At 39.4% G+C, this 15,880-nt stretch overlaps 1 long non-coding RNA gene across 1 annotated transcript; it reads left to right on the forward strand.

Moving 5' to 3' along the window:
• Positions 1-2,726: 2,726 nt before the first annotated feature.
• Positions 2,727-8,462, forward strand: LOC147581258 (uncharacterized). Its single transcript, XR_015251586.1, has 2 exons — positions 2,727-4,671; positions 5,274-8,462. It is a non-coding gene; the product is annotated as an uncharacterized LOC147581258 (long non-coding RNA).
• The last annotated feature ends 7,418 nt before the right edge of the window (positions 8,463-15,880 follow it).

The following is a 15,880-nucleotide window of genomic DNA, read 5'->3' on the forward strand; positions in this document are numbered from 1 at the left end:
ACTCTATGCTCAGGAGAGACTCCTGGGAGCCATACCACGGTTGAGGAGCTAACCAGAAGTATATGTAACTTTCCAGACTTCAACCCAGCCTCAAATCTGTTCAGTTGCTAACTGAATCAAAGTGATCAACTTCTTCCCTGAATACATATGAAAAGAGAGGGTAAGCCCCTTCAAAGGAAGAGAGTGCCTCCACAGTCTTTCATATAGAATATATAGCATTCAATCAAAAATTATGGTCCTATCAAGGAAAAGAACCAAGAGGAAAAAAACAGGTAATATAAACAGACCCACAAATACTACTGTTATTAAAGTTATTATACTTGAACGTTTAAGGATATGATTAATGTGACAAATTAAGAAAATATAACTCAAATATAGTCCAACATGAATATATTATTGATAAAACATAAGTTAAAGATGGAAAATTTTTACTTCTCTGGTTTTCTACTGGTATTTTAGAAAGAATTAAATGAAAATTATGGAGTAGAAAATAAAATACTTGAAATTAAATACCCAACACATAAACTGCAATTTAACAGCAGTTGGGACTCAGCAGCTATGTGGATTAGTGAAGGAAAATAGGGAAGTAGAAAATCAACTTCCATCTTTCTGTATGGAAAATACAGAAAGAAATATGTGATAGATAATCTTATGGGTAAAAATGGCCAGGCCATCCCGCCCAGATATTTGATCAAGCATTATTCTGGATGTTTATAAGAGGGTGGTTTTTTGTAGATGAGAATAACATTTAAATTACAGAACTTTGAATAAAGCGGTTTGCTTGACATAACATCAGTGGGCCCCATTCAATCAGTTAAGGAAGGCAAAGACTGACCTCCCCTCAGCAAGAAGGAATTCTGCTGGTGGATGGCTTTCAGACTTGAACTACGATGTCAGTGCTCTTCCTTGGGTCTCCAGCATGCTGGCTGGTTTACTCTGCAGATATTGGACTTGCCAGGCTCCATAATTGGATGAGCCAATTTCTTGAAACAAATCTGTCCATATATCTATGCATATTGCATTGGTTCTGATTCTCTGTGAAAGTTGACTAATTTAGAACATGAGAGACACAGAGGCACAGGAGAAAGGTTTAAAATGTGTAATTAAAATGCCAGAGGTAAGGAGAGAGTGATAATGGGGGGAAAAGACAATTCACAAAAGCTCCTGGCATACACATATATATTTTATAACAAATTAGTTATTACATTAAATATAAAGGGATTAAACATTCCTATTAAGGGACAAAGATTGTCCAATTGAATTTTTAGAAATTTATGTACGGGGACTGATCTACAAAAAAAGATGAGCTCTGTTGTCAGTCAACTCTATTTTCTATGACAATATTTCTTCAGTCTTCCTTAGCTTGTATAAGAATCTAAGAGTCTTGTTAAAACACAAGTTCCTGGGAAACATCCTCTAGAGGGTTGAGGATTCGAAGGGTGATCATTTGCATTTCTATGAGCTTCCAGCTTCCAGGTCATGCTGTTGCTACTACTCTTTAAATGCTAAACCCATTTTGTGCAGCTATTATCTACATGATGATAAATGTAGATTCACAGAGGCTGTGGTCAAGATCTGACCCTTCTCTTTCTTATGAGCTCATATGAGAGGTGAAGTCAGAAGAACAGATAGGCCCATGTTTTGAGTTTGGGTAAGACCTCACTCTGCATTATTGTTTTGCAAAGAAATAGCACATGGATACAACCATCTTCATCTTTTCCACAAAGAAAATAAGACTCTCCTAGTCAGCTATCCCAATCTCCATATTAATAGGGAGCTCTCACAGTGCAAGATAAAATTATGATCTCATTTCACTAAAAATTCTGCTGATACCACTATTAAGCCAAAATGGCACCAACCATTATCTTCATGCTTAAAAATGCACCAATGCATAACCAATCATTTCATATATGTTTTATCTCCTCATCTAAATTATACACTATATGAGGGAAGGAGTCATCTCTGCCATTTTTTTGTTTTTTTGGTATCTTCCCAAACATTAAGCACAACAATCTCCTTCAATGAATTATGAAGACTAAGAGGCAAGGCAATCACTAGGAATTAGCATGGAGTTAACCTAAGTTTGCCTTCTGCCCTACCCAGCGTTCCCATGTATCTTATTCATCACCCCTCACCAGCAACACCCACCTGACTCTATCAATGCACTCAGGACTTCCACTGTGGCTGATGGAAGCCTCATGCTACCAAAACCTGAGTAGGAAATCATTAATTAACCTCCTACACTTACAACTATTCAGAAAGCATACCAAAATGATGGTACACTCCCTGCCATCCCCATGTGGCAGCAACATTCAACAGTGAGAGTCCAGACACTCCAGCTCCAGAGTACAGCAGACAAACCAGAGAGAGTTGCTGTCGGAAGGTCAAACCCCTTCAAATTATATTTGTAAGTGACCATCTAGCTGGTTCCTTGCAGGCCAGACAGCCTTTTCCTGACTTCAACTCAGTCAGTCCAGGCCTAACTGAAACCAAGCCTCCGAGACTGTTTTTTGTTGGCTCGAAGCCGGTTGCTTTGTTTAATTGTTGTTTTTATGGGTGCCAGGCACTGTGGTGGACACTTATGACTAACACCTCACTTATTTGAATGATACCAGTTATCAATGGTTTCATCAGGTAAATGGCACATATCATAAACAAACGATAAAGCATGATTAATGTGAAAGTTCTGAAAGAAACAGTCTTAAGATGGATTTCAATTTTATTTCCAGAGCATAGCATGAAAGTCAAACCCTTTTCTTTTCTTTTTTTTTTTTTTTTTTTTTTTTAGCAAGAGAAGGGAGATTACATGCCTCTTCATTTAGGGTTAGAAGGACCCCAGAAATATTAAACTAACTTATAAGATTCAGCAAGCTTTTCTCCTTAAAGTTAAGTATGTCTGCTTTAAGAAAATGGATATCTGACCCCAGGTAATATTTTATTTTTTGGAACCCTGCTGAATTGGGAGTAAGCATTCTTTCAGGCCAAAGAAAGTCCTGTGAAATCTTTCTTGAGACAAGTATATTGGTTGAGAGCTAAACAGCTGTCCCTCAAGTAAGCATTTAGAGTTATGGAGATATCCAGGAGAACCAGGGGAAATGAAGAGAAATGCTACTTTTCACTTCTAGTTATAAAGAATGTATGACTTGTTTGTGTAACTTGTTTTTATAAGCCTATCTGGAATATAGGGGACCTACGGGATAGTACTTCCAACAGGCAGTGAATACTTCGTATAAATATGGACCTCCTCCTTCTCAAAAATAAGTAACGCCAGTTGTTTCTATCCTGCTTCCTTACGGGTCTCTCTCCAAGACCCTGTTCCCAGATTCCCGGTCATGAAGTCACTACCTATGGGATATCACCTGCTACAAGGTGTTAACCCTCCAGACCACCGAGTACCTGGTAGTCACCAAACCTGATTGACCATTCACTGCCTGGCTGTCCTTAGAAGGAGGCACAATGCACTCCCAAGACCTGTATCTTTCCATGCCCTACCAACGAGTGCATAACATTTCTAAGTTTTTATCACTGCTAGTCTGTCTCACTGTATCTACTACCTCTTAAGCCTGAAACATCAAACTCAGTGTGCATGTGTATATATGTGCATGTGTGCGTGCATTTGTACTCAGAGAATAATACGGTAGAAAAGACCTGAACTAATTAGTGCATATACTTTCGACCTTCCTTTTTATATCCTGCGGATTCCGTGGAATCACTTCAAGGTTAGGGGAGGAGATGAGGAAACCCAAGGGGCTTCAGGTCCTCCCAAAGCCCCACAATCAGTACAGCTTCCTGACAATCAGATTTATATATTGACTTTTATAGTAAGCATGCTTTTGAGGAAAGGGTACTCTCACTGTAAAAAGGCAGGTAGTGTTGAAAACCAGATATTTACTTCAATCCCCTTTGTTCTACAGAAGGGTGAATCAAGAAGAAATGAAGGTTGTCCCACAATCACATAGCTATTTAGCTAGAGTTGGAAGTACAGCTGAGGTTGCTTGATTCCCAAGTGTGTGTTTTCTATGTACCATCCAGCAGGGAGAAAGGGGGAAAAAAAACATACTGTGTGCTTATTGCATGTGTTAGTGATCAGGATATGTCTTGATGACAATCTAGGGTTTAAGTGGCAAACAAAAATGTGGGAGTGGAATGTCCCATTCTATAATGTGTCCCAAACACATTTCAGGAAAATCAGAGAGTAAGCAAAGGGTTGAAGTCCTGGGCTAAGGGAGATTCTTTCTAGACATGTTTGGTAAGCCACAGCCTACACCTCATAGCATAAAGAAGCTGCACGAATCCTAAAGAGCCCTTAAAGGAAGTTCCCCACTGGGAACATAATGAAGATGCACCGTATAAACTAGCAGCATTTGGAGTTTTCTGCATCTCGGTTATTTGTTAGGAGTGTCCATAGGATTGTGGCAAGGCTTATGAACAGAATGTCAGCTTTATCTTATCAATATCATTCTAGTGAAGGAAGCTGCCAAAGTCCAGTGGAAGGGTCTTACTAATCAGAATCTTTGTATATCCAGCCTTGCAGAATCAAACCGTGAAGGGTTCTCCTGAGTTTTAGATCTTTATTTTGTTGGCAATCATGGATACATATTAGAATCACCTAGGGAGTCTTAACTATACTGAGGCCCAGGCTCAACCCAGAAGAATTAAGAATTTCTGCAGGTAAGCCTAACATTACTTTTTTTTTTTTATTTTGTTAATGCTTATTTATTTTTGAGAGAGAGAGACAGAGACAGAGACAGAGACACAGACAGAGTGTGATTGGGAGAGGGGCAGAGAGAGGGAGACACAGAATCCGAAGCAGGGTCCAGGCTCCGGGCTGTCAGCACAGAGCCTGATGAGGGACTTGAACTCACGAACTGTGAGATCGTGACATGAGCTGAGATCAGACACCTCACTGACTGAGCCACCCAGGCGCCCTGTTATTTTTTAATGTCCCACATGACTTTAATGTACCACCAAGGTCAAGAGCTACAAAGTCAGAGGGTTCAAAAGAACCCAAAAGGTGAAAGAAGAGGAATGAGAGGTAATGAGAAGTTACTATGCCCGAATGAGCCAAAATGACTCAGTGTCCAAGCAAATCTCCAGGCTGAGTGACCTGTGTCACTTAACAGAACCCTGCTAGGAATATGTGGCTACCATGTCACCACCCCGGATGTCTCACTGTCCCAGTGCATCTCCCTCTCAGGGTAAACCTACCTCTAGAACTCTGCCTATTGCACCACTACCCCATCCTCACTCACCACTCCTGCTTCCACTTCCAGCAGATACTACCTTTACCTCCCATCTACCAAAAACAGCCAAACCTCTCATTCAGAAGACACGTATGTTTCTCCACCACGGGTAAACAAGAGAACTTTACCACACACTACTGGTCTTTATGAGGCCCTAATAGAATCCTTCTCACAGCTTGTGTCCACCTATAAGGGGAAAGGAGACCCTCCTGGGAACAGATCTTCCTTCTTGACTGAATCCATGTTTAACTCTTGCATTTTCCAAAGATACGGCTGCTCGCAATAGCTGCAATGGCCAAAAGAAACTCACCACACCTCTGCTGGCCCCGGCGAATGTTTAAGTGCTGCCGGCCCTGTAAATAATATCTAATCCTCGATATCCCTGGTTCCTCTGAGTTAACAGGAGCTTACTGAGGACCTGCTCCGTGTGGGTGGGGGGCTTGCGGAATTAGAGTTTGTCAGAGGCAAGTGGGACAATGGGATGATACTAATTCCAGGAGTCAGGAATGATGAAGTCTGGTCCCAGCTTCATCAATCATGTGCATGGGACTAAGGGCAAGACTCTATTTCCACATTCCTACAACAGAATGATCTCCAAGTAAAGCACAATGGGAAAGGGAGGGTTTGGCATTTCTGCAGCTAGAAGTCCAAATAGGAAAACAACTGGAGCACAAAGGAAATTACGGGTTTCCCTTGCTGTCCAGAAGTGGAGCATTCCTGTGAAACTTTTCCCAAGTTGAAACGGCAGCAAGCAAAGAAAGTAATTACCATTAATTCCCATAGAAACAATTTCGAGCATTCTCAGGCCCCAAACATAACCTTTCTTAGACTTTGCAGATACCTTAGGCCACATCTTGTTAACGGACACGCAAAATAAATTGAGATAAAGCACAGATGGTCACAGACACGGTTCGAAGCTATGGCGGCTTGATGCTGAGGTGTTGAGTGCAGTTTCAGGGGAGGGGGATTGGAAGCGCCATTCTCACTGCCCTGGGCACGCTGCCTCTGAAACAGCTCTCTGCAAAACAGGCGCTGAACGTTCTTTTGGCTTTTCGCCTTTTTTTGTAAAAGCAAAAATCCTCTTTGGATTTCTTTCGGTTAGCAGAAACAGGTCCTATTAGTTCTCTTGTAAAAGTGAGTGGTGTAACGCGAGCTTTTGGGAAGTGGGGGGAACACCTGTTTTTGAGAAGAGTCACGGGACAACATTTGCAAAAATTGAAAAGCACTCTCTTCGATGCCTTAAAAATGAATCAAGTGGACGATTGTGATCAATATGAACAATAATATCAGAAATTCCAAAAAAAAGAGAGAAATGAATAAAGTAATAGCTATATTAAAGGGGTGGTATATCAAACAAGAATTGAGGGCTCTGAAGAAACGGTGATTAATATTTGGATCGCTCATTGCACGTGGAAGAATTGAAGGTCCCCACTTCCTGAACACGCAGACCCTTTGTTCTCCATATGCTGTGTCTCTGTTCCATGCACCCGCTTCTCATCAAAAGTATTCAGAGTGCCCAAATCTTGGAGAACTGGGATGATTTTGCATCTAACCATTTCCAACTTGGATCCTCTGGGAAACGAAATTCTAAAGGGAGATTTAGTCCAACTGAAGCCCCCACAGGGAAAGCTTGCGGGACGCCAGCTTCGGCTTTTCAGAGCACCCTCGGTAATGCTGAGAACGGCAGGCAACCATCAAGAGGAGACAAAGAGCCAAATGTGTTTCACAGATACATCCACCCTGTGAACGTGCCAGTGAATGTCTGGAGATGTCCCTGACAGCACGGCCTGCTCCATCACGGACCCGAGGAAGCCCAATCACTTGAGAGAGCTAAAACTGGCCAGAGAGGAGGCCGACACACATCCTTCGTGCCCCGCGCAGTTCTGACAGGGAAAACCCACAGCGTGTCCTCATGCAGAAGGTCTTTTCCTCTGCGGGTATCTGGGGATCTGCGGGCTGGGAGCTTCCTAGGAGGAACAGAAGGACGGGTCTGTGCATGTTCACACATCTCATTTCATTCATTCACACTTCAAAAGGCTCCAGATTCTGTTAAAATTTTAGCTCCCTCTTATTCTCAGTCCATTTTTGAAGCTGGCACCAGTATGCCTGCGTTCCAGGTATAATATATAGCTCCCCACCGCCTCCCACTTCCAAGCCTTGCTACCAAGAATGCCACTCACATTTTCCTCCTTTCAACACAAACATGATGCTTTTCATGCCTCCCTTTGCAAATGATGGATGGAAGCTGAGCTAAATATGGAGACAGGGGCTACAGACACATCTTGTTCCTATTAAACGTTCTACTTCTGTGTCATTCCCCTCCTCGGCTTTCACATTAACTCGCTTCCTTCCCGGTATCCAAAGAGTAGGTGCCTGTGATTGGAGTCCTGGAAGTGAAGAGCTAGACTCCATATTCTAGATCTATCTTTAGGTGTAAAGAGTGTCTCTATCTGTAAATTTTTATTTTATTTTATTTTATTTTATTTTATTTTATTTAGGATGGAGTAAATCACCTGTCACTTCTGTGGTCTAAGATAAACACGCTCCTTGAAATCTGGGACACGTGGGGGTTTTTTGTCGACCGATGAGACGAAGTGGGTTGTGAAAACGGCACTTCTGAAACACCAAGGTTTAAAATTCTTCTTTAACGTTCAACAAGCTAACAGTGAGATTTTGTAAAAACCCACGAATAGTGACAAAAAGTTGAGCCTAGGCTTTGGAGATGAGCACAACCAGCTTGGTCTCCTGTTTCTGCCTCTCACTGCCCGGTGACCCTCGTGTATACTTAGAATGCCTCAGTTTCCCAGTCAGGGTTCCCACATCACATCTGAGTGTCATGTCTCTTTAATCTCCTTTAATGTAAGACAACTGCCTTGTACTTTTAAAAAATTCATTGCTGTTGTCTGTCTTGACATTGACCTTTTTGAGTAATTCGGGACAATTGTTTTGGAGAATGTCCTACATTCTGAATTTGTACTATTATGTCCTCATGATTAAATTCATATTTAAAATGCTTGGCGGGGCGCCTGGGTGGCTCAGTCAGTTAAGTGTCCGACTTTAGCTCAGGTCGTGATCTCACGGCTGGTGAGTTTGAACCCCTCGCCGGGCTCTGTGCTCTCAGTGCAGAGCCCGCTCTGGATGCTCTGTCTCCCTCTCTCTTTACCCCTCTGCCCCTCTTTCTCTGTCTCAAAAATAAATAAACATTAATTTTTATTTTAATGCCTGGCAAGAATACTTCAAACTTGATGTATCCTTCTCATTGCATCTTGCCAAATGGCAAATAATAGTCCCGTTACTACGAATACCAAGTTGATTACTTGTTCAAGGTAATTTCTGTCAGAGCTCTTTATTCCAAAGAAACTTCTCTTTGTAATTAATAAATAATATTTGGTGAAGTAAAAATTTTAAACTGTATGAATATTTAGTTCCTCAAAAAAATTTCGCCCAGTGGTTTTAGCATCCATTAATTATTCTTCCATGAAACATTTATTCACTTATCATTTATTTATTTAGGTTTGCAAAACAGCAAATTTTTTTTTAAATATTTTTTAACGTGTATTTATTTATTTATTTATTTATTTTTTTTTTTTTTAATTTTTTTTTTCAACGTTTATTTTATTTTTGGGACAGAGAGAGACAGAGCATGAACGGGGGAGGGGCAGAGAGAGAGGGAGACACAGAATCGGAAACAGGCTCCAGGCTCTGAGCCATCAGCCCAGAGCCCGACATGGGGCTCGAACTCACGGACCGCGAGATCGTGACCTGGTTGAAGTCGGACGCTTAACCGACTGCGCCACCCAGGCGCCCCTAACGTGTATTTATTTTTGAGACAGAGAGAGACAGAGCATGAATGGGGGAGGGTCAGAGAGAGAGGGAGACACAGAATCTGAAACAGGCTCCAGGCTCTGAGCAGTCAGCACAGAGCCCGACGCGGGGCTTGAACTCATGGACCGCGAGATCGTGACCTGAGCCGAAGACGGACGCTTAACCGACTGAGCCACCCAGGCGCCCCACAGCAAATTTTTTAAGCCTGTCATTTCTTCTTCGTGTACTCGTTGGCATTCTTTTATAAAAAACAACTTTCTTTTTTGTTGTTTCTTCTCCTCTCTCTCTCTCTTTCTCCCTTTTTGATCATCACTAAAATCTGAAAGGATTTTAAAAAATTAATGTGCTAGAACTATCATTATCCCACTGATGTTCAAATTTGCCACAAATGTAATTAGCAGAAGCCCCTTCAAAGGGGCTTCTATAAAATTTTATCTATTTCTTTGTTTTGTTTTGAGTGGTTACGTAGAATTTACAATGTGCATATCTAACCAATCCCATGTACTTTCAAATATTACACTACCTTACAAACAGTGTAAGAACTTTACGGCAATATGTTTCCGTATCTCCCCTACGGTCCTCTGTGCTTTTGTCGTCATCATACAAGTTACTTCTGTATGTATTATTAATGCAGTCACTGTTATTTTGGCTCTAAGCAGCCAATTATGTTTAAAGCAATTAAAAATGAGAAACCTTGGGGCACCTGGATGGCTCAGTCAGTAAAGCGTCCAACTCTTCATTTTGGCTCAGGTCACGATCTCAGGGGTTCGTGAGTTCGAGACCTGCATCGGGCTCTGAGCTGACAGAGCCTGCTTGGGATTATCTCTCTCTCCCTCTCTCTCTGCCCCTTCCCACTCTCTCTCTCTCTCTCTCTCTCTCAGAATAAATAAATAAATAAATAAATAAATAAATAAATAAAAGTTTTTCTTTTATTTACCCACATACACATCATTTTCTAGCCCTTTTCACTCCCTTTGTGTAGATCTAAACATCTATTTGGTATTTTGTGTCTACCTAAAGAACTTTCTTTAACATTTTTCTAGTGCAAGTCTGCTTGGATTTTCATGGTCAAAAACATCCTTTATGTTGCTTCATTTGTGAAAGACATATTTGCTGGTTACAGAATTTTAGATTTTTTTCTTTCAGAAATTTAAAAATGTCATTCCTTCGTGTTTTTTTTTTTTTTTAATTTGCGTAGTTTCTGACAGGGAAACCGAAGTCATTCTTAATGTTTGTTTCTCTGTTAATAATGTGTCTTTGTATTTTTAGTTGCTTTAATGTCTTTTTTAGCACTAATTTCATCAAAGGGATTATGATGTGTTTCAGTGTGATTTTCTTCTAGGTGCATCCTGTTCAGGGTTAATGGAGCTTCTTGCATTTGTAGATTTAGATATATATTATAAAAATATATAATTATTATTGATAATGCATACAATTATATATAATTATCTTTTAATATATAATATATAAATTAATATATATAAGTTAATATATAAATATAACTTTGGGACATTTTAGCCATTCATTTTTCAAATATTTTTTCCTTCTCAGAGTTCAACTCCATGCATATTACACTGATTGATATTGTTGAGTTGTTCAGGGAGCTTTGTTGTTCTTGTTATATTTGTTGGTTTTGTTGTTGCTAGTCTTCCTCTTCCTCCTTCTTTCTCCTCCTCTCCCTTTTAGCTTTTATTTTTCCCATCTGTGATTCATTTATTAGCTCCTATTTCTATGTCTTCAAGTTCATTGACATTTTTTTCTTTGGTTAATCTGCTATTAATACCATCTAGTGGGGTTCCTGGGTGGCTCAGTCTGTTACGTGTCTGACTTTGGCTCAGGTCACGATCTTGTGGTCCGTGGGTTCGAGCCCCACATCGGGCTCTGTGCTGGCAGCTCAGAGCCTGGAGGCTGCTTTGGATTCTGGGTCTCCCTCTTGCTCTGCCCCTCCCCTATTCATGCTCTGTCTCTCTCTGTCTCTTAAAAGTAAATTTAAAAAAACACCATCTGGTATATTTAGCATTTCAGATATTATATATTTTTCATCTCTTGAATTTCTTTTTTTTAATATAAATCCAAGTTAGAATAACATAGTGTAGTAATGGTTCAGGAGTAGAATTTAGTGCTTCATCACTTACATATAACACCCAGTGCTCATCCCAACAAGTGCTCTCCTTAATGCCCATCACCCATTTAGCCCATCTCTCCACCCAACACCTCGCCAACAACCCTCAGTTTGTTCTCTGTATTTAAGGAGTCTCTTGGGGCACCTGGGTGGCTCAGTCAGTTGAGCGTCCGACTTCGGCTCAGGTCATGATCTCACAGCTCGTGAGTTCAAGCCACACGTTGGGCTCTGTGCCGACAGCTCAGAGCCTGGAGCGTGCTTCAGATTCGGTGTCTTCCTCTCTCTGCCCCTTCCCTGCTCTGTCTCTGTCTCTCAAAAATGAATAAACATTAAAAAAAATTTTTTTAAAAAGAGTCTCTTTTGATTGGCCACCCTCTCTGTTTTTATCTTATTTTTTCCCCTCCCCTATGTCCATATGATATTTATCTTTCTCTCACTGATTTATTCCACTTACATTAAACACTGTAGTTCCAACCACGTTGTTGTAAATGGTAAGATTTCATTCTTTTTGATTACCGAGTAATATTCCATTGTATGTATATACCACATCTTCTTTATCCATTCATCAATCAATGGACATTTGGGCTTTTTCCATTTGTCTACTGTTGATAGTGCTGCTATACACATTGAGGGTGCATGTGCCCCTTTGAATCAGCATTTTTGTATCCTTTGGATAAATACCTGGTAGTGCAGTTGCTGGATCATAGAGTAGCTCTATTTTTAATTTTTTTGAAGAACCTCCATACTGTTTTCCAGAATGGCTGCACAGTTTGTGTTTCTACCCACAGTGCAAAAGAGTTCTGCTTTCTCTGCATCCTTGCCAACATCTGTTGTTTCCTGAGTTGTTAATGTTAGCCATTCTGACAGGTGTGAGGTTGTATCTCATTGTGGTTTTGATCTGTATTTCCCTGATGATGAGTGATGTTGAGCATGTGTCTGTTAGCCATTTGGATGTCTTTTTTGGAAAAATGTATGTTCATGTCTTCTGCCCATTTCTACACAGGATTGTTTGTGCTTATTGTGCTCATGTTTTCCTTTACCTTCTGATGCATATCAAGCATATTTATAATAGCAATTTTAGTGTTTTTGCCAATCTGAACACTTTAGTCATTTGGAGATAAATTTTTATTGATTTTTTTCATAGACATGGATTATATTGCCCTATTTTTTTATATGGCTAGTCATTACTTATTTGATGCTGGACTTTGAGATTTTTAACTTGTCAATGCTGTATTTTGTTGTATTCCTGTAACTATTGTTGGAACATGTTCTAGCGGTATGTGCTTGGAATCAATTTTATTCATCACTTCACTGGAATCAGTTTTGTTGGGTTAAATCAAGAGTAATTTTTCATCTAAGATGAATTTATCCCCATTACAAAGATGATATCTTTCTGAGAATTCTATCCAGTGCCCCATGTGTTATGAGGTCTGTCTCCCCTGTCTGGTAGAAACACAAATTATTCTCAGCCCCATTTGAGCTCTAAGAATTCTTCAGCCTGCTTCTTTCCATTGGCCTTGAGTACTTGCTTCCAAACCATACAAAACAGTACTCTGCTGCAGACTTGAGGTGACGCTTTCCAAACCTTTGGAGCTCAGCTGACCCCGCTCCAGTATTCTGCCATGAAAATTTTGGCTGCCTCGGCCTCCTTGAATTCTAATTTGTTTTCTCCTCAATTTAATGAGACTCCCAAACTCTGTTGGTTTCCCCTTCTTATGCTGCAGCCTAGAAATTTCCTTCAAGCATTATGCTGGGTCAGTTGCAGATTTAACTTTGTTTTCTTTTCTCAGGAATATATCTCAGGATATATGTATATCCCAGTTTTCTAGTTATTTAAGATAGGAAGGTAAATGAGGTTTCTATTACTCTGTCACTGGTAAAAAGAAAAGACCCCCTTGTCTTCTTGTCTTCATCAGTATTTGATTATCTTTTTGCTTTCTAAAGCAACTGGATATTCTATGTTCATCTTGTATTTTTCTAGTCTTGAACGCATAATCAGTCATTTCTGCAAGGAGCTCTGGATCTTTAGTAGGCAATAATATTTAGAAAGCAAAATATGGGTGCTGCATTTGTTCATTTATACTGTGGTATCATTTGGTCTGTAACTTTCTAAATGATTATGTTATACTGATATCTTGAGTTCAAGCCCAGCAGTGTTCTCCTCACACTCCCTCATGTTATCTCTCTCTCTCTCTCTCTCTCTCTCTTTTTTACTATAGTGAGAACCCTAGTTCCCAGAACATCAATATATTTACTCATTTGCCCAGTATACACAGAAATAATCTCACAACTATTCTACCCACACCACTGCTATGAAAAACTAAATAAGTAAAATTTAGGATTGTTTTTGCGATTATTCTTACCTTTAAAATATTTCCCACACAAAATACACAACCAGAGTACTGTGTTCAAAATTATTTAGATTGAGGCCCCTGGGTGGCTCAGTCAGTTGAGCCTCCAACTCTTGATTTCAGCTCAGGTCATGGTCTTGCAGTTCATGGGATCGAGTCCCATGTCTGGCTCCGCACTGACAGTACAGAGCCTGCTTGGCATCCTCTCCTTCTCTCTCTCTCTCTGCCCTTCCCTTGCTGTACTCTCTCCTTCTCAAAATACATAAACTTAAATTTTTTTTTAATTATTTAGATTAATTTTTTTCTACGTGATTTTGGTATAAATTTGCTATATAGTTAAGTTTACTTTGCTGTTGTTTTTATTTAATTTTAGGGTTTAAATTTTAGGGTTTAAATTTAGGGTTTGCTCTTACTTCCCTTCGATTTTATGTGTTGGTCATGTATTATATTTACATGGTACCAAAGAATATATATATTCTTATTTCATTATTCTTTCCTCTTTTGCCTTATACAAAAGAAAAACCACTATATATTCTTTCATTTTTTTTTCATTTAACAAGGGCACACTACATATAAGATGTCTCATAGGCATCCAATTGTGGATGTCAAATAGAGTGTTAAGATTACTTGCTGATAAGTTTCTCTACCAATTATCACATAATACTTACTCTGCCAATTATCAAGCAATATTTAATTTTGGTTTTGTTATAAAATCAATCTTTCTTGAAGTGTCTTGTATGTAACCTCAAGACAAAAACTGATTCTCTCCAAAGCACAGTTTTGAAAGACAGACTTCTCTTTATCCTGACAAATTGGAATTACGTTACCTTCTTATCATTGACCCCATTTTTCAAAACTCAATTCTCTCTAAGTATGACCTTTCAGAACTCTGCAAGTTAACCACAGCTTGCTTAATTTAAGGAGGCCCGTGAATGAAATTGTCCCAATTCAGATTCAACTTCCTTATTTTCTTCTAAACATCTCTCTGAAGATCAAGGGCAGTTTGAATTCTGTTTGTTCTACAAGCAGGTTTCCATAGGATACAAACTAAAATTGGGGCAAAGAAGAGTTTCTGTTACTTGATCAATTAAAGCAACCTTAGCGCAAAACAAACAAGTAAACAAAAACAGTATTTGCTGAAGAATTAACATTGAACAAACGTTGGTAATATTATACAATGAGAGTGGCTGATATTGATAAATTTAATAGGCTGTCTTAGAGCACTTTAGTGCTATGACCTTTTTCATTTTATCAACCGTGCAACACTACCATGTGGAAGGTCCAGGCTGGGGCTGGGCAATTGCACACCTGAATAAATCAGAGCTTTTGCCCTCAAAGGTGTTACTGACAAGTGAGGCGACAAGTATATTCACAGATATTATTAAAGTAAGATGTAATGCATATTATCATGAGAAGAGCCATAAGTAAAAGGTGATGAGAGTTCAGCGACAAGGACATTAATTCTGATAGTGGAATCTGATACACTTCCTCTGGAACATGAGATTGAATCTCAGTCTTTGAAGGCTGAGCAGGATTTTGACAACAATGAATGACAACAGGCTTTGACTTGTGCTAAAGAGACCTATTGGAGGCTGCTATAAGATACAAGACACAGGACAGTTTTAATTAAGACAATTCCAATGGGAGTGAGAGGAGAGATTCAAAGGTCAAATGTCTAAAACCAGGAAGATCTAGCAAAATGTCGCTGATGGCCTCGCACTGCACATTGTTGCCAAGAACCTAAAATTAAGATTTAATACCTTGGAGTGCTGAGAAAACACAGTGAGTTTTCTGATGGATTTGTTTTACTTTCCTCACAGGGTTGTTGTGAATATCAAGACAAGTGAATATGAAAAATATTTTATTTGTTGTATAGTGTTCTTGTTATTTCTATTAACAAAAATAACAATTTATAATATGGCTATTTAAAGGTGTCTTTTTTTTTTTCTTTGTGAAAGCCTGGAAGTGAAATGCAAATAAAGACTGAAGTGAGTTTTACTGTAGAAAATAATCCTATCACAGGTTTCAAAGTAAACCATTTGCAGCTGCTGAAGTTGAACATACTGGGTTTTTCTATGGAAGAACAAGGACTTCCAACCTCACTTTTAGTGGGAAAATGAGCTTGTTTTTTTTGTTTTTTGGGTTTTTTTTTTTTTGTTGTTGTTGTTGATGAGAAGGAATCTGTTGGCTTCAATACAACAGTTTCATTTTTTCTAAGAATGCAAGATTGGTTGTGGTAATCCAGCATTTTCAGGCATCTTTATTTCCCTCTTTCATGGGGAGACAAGTGAAGATTAGTTGTAGCAAGAAGAGTTCCATTCTATGACCACCTCCCTTCT

The sequence above is a fragment of the Puma concolor genome, chromosome B2 (assembly GCF_028749965.1).
Source record: "Puma concolor isolate L17-30 chromosome B2, mPumCon1.1.hap2, whole genome shotgun sequence".
NCBI lineage: Eukaryota > Metazoa > Chordata > Mammalia > Carnivora > Felidae > Puma > Puma concolor.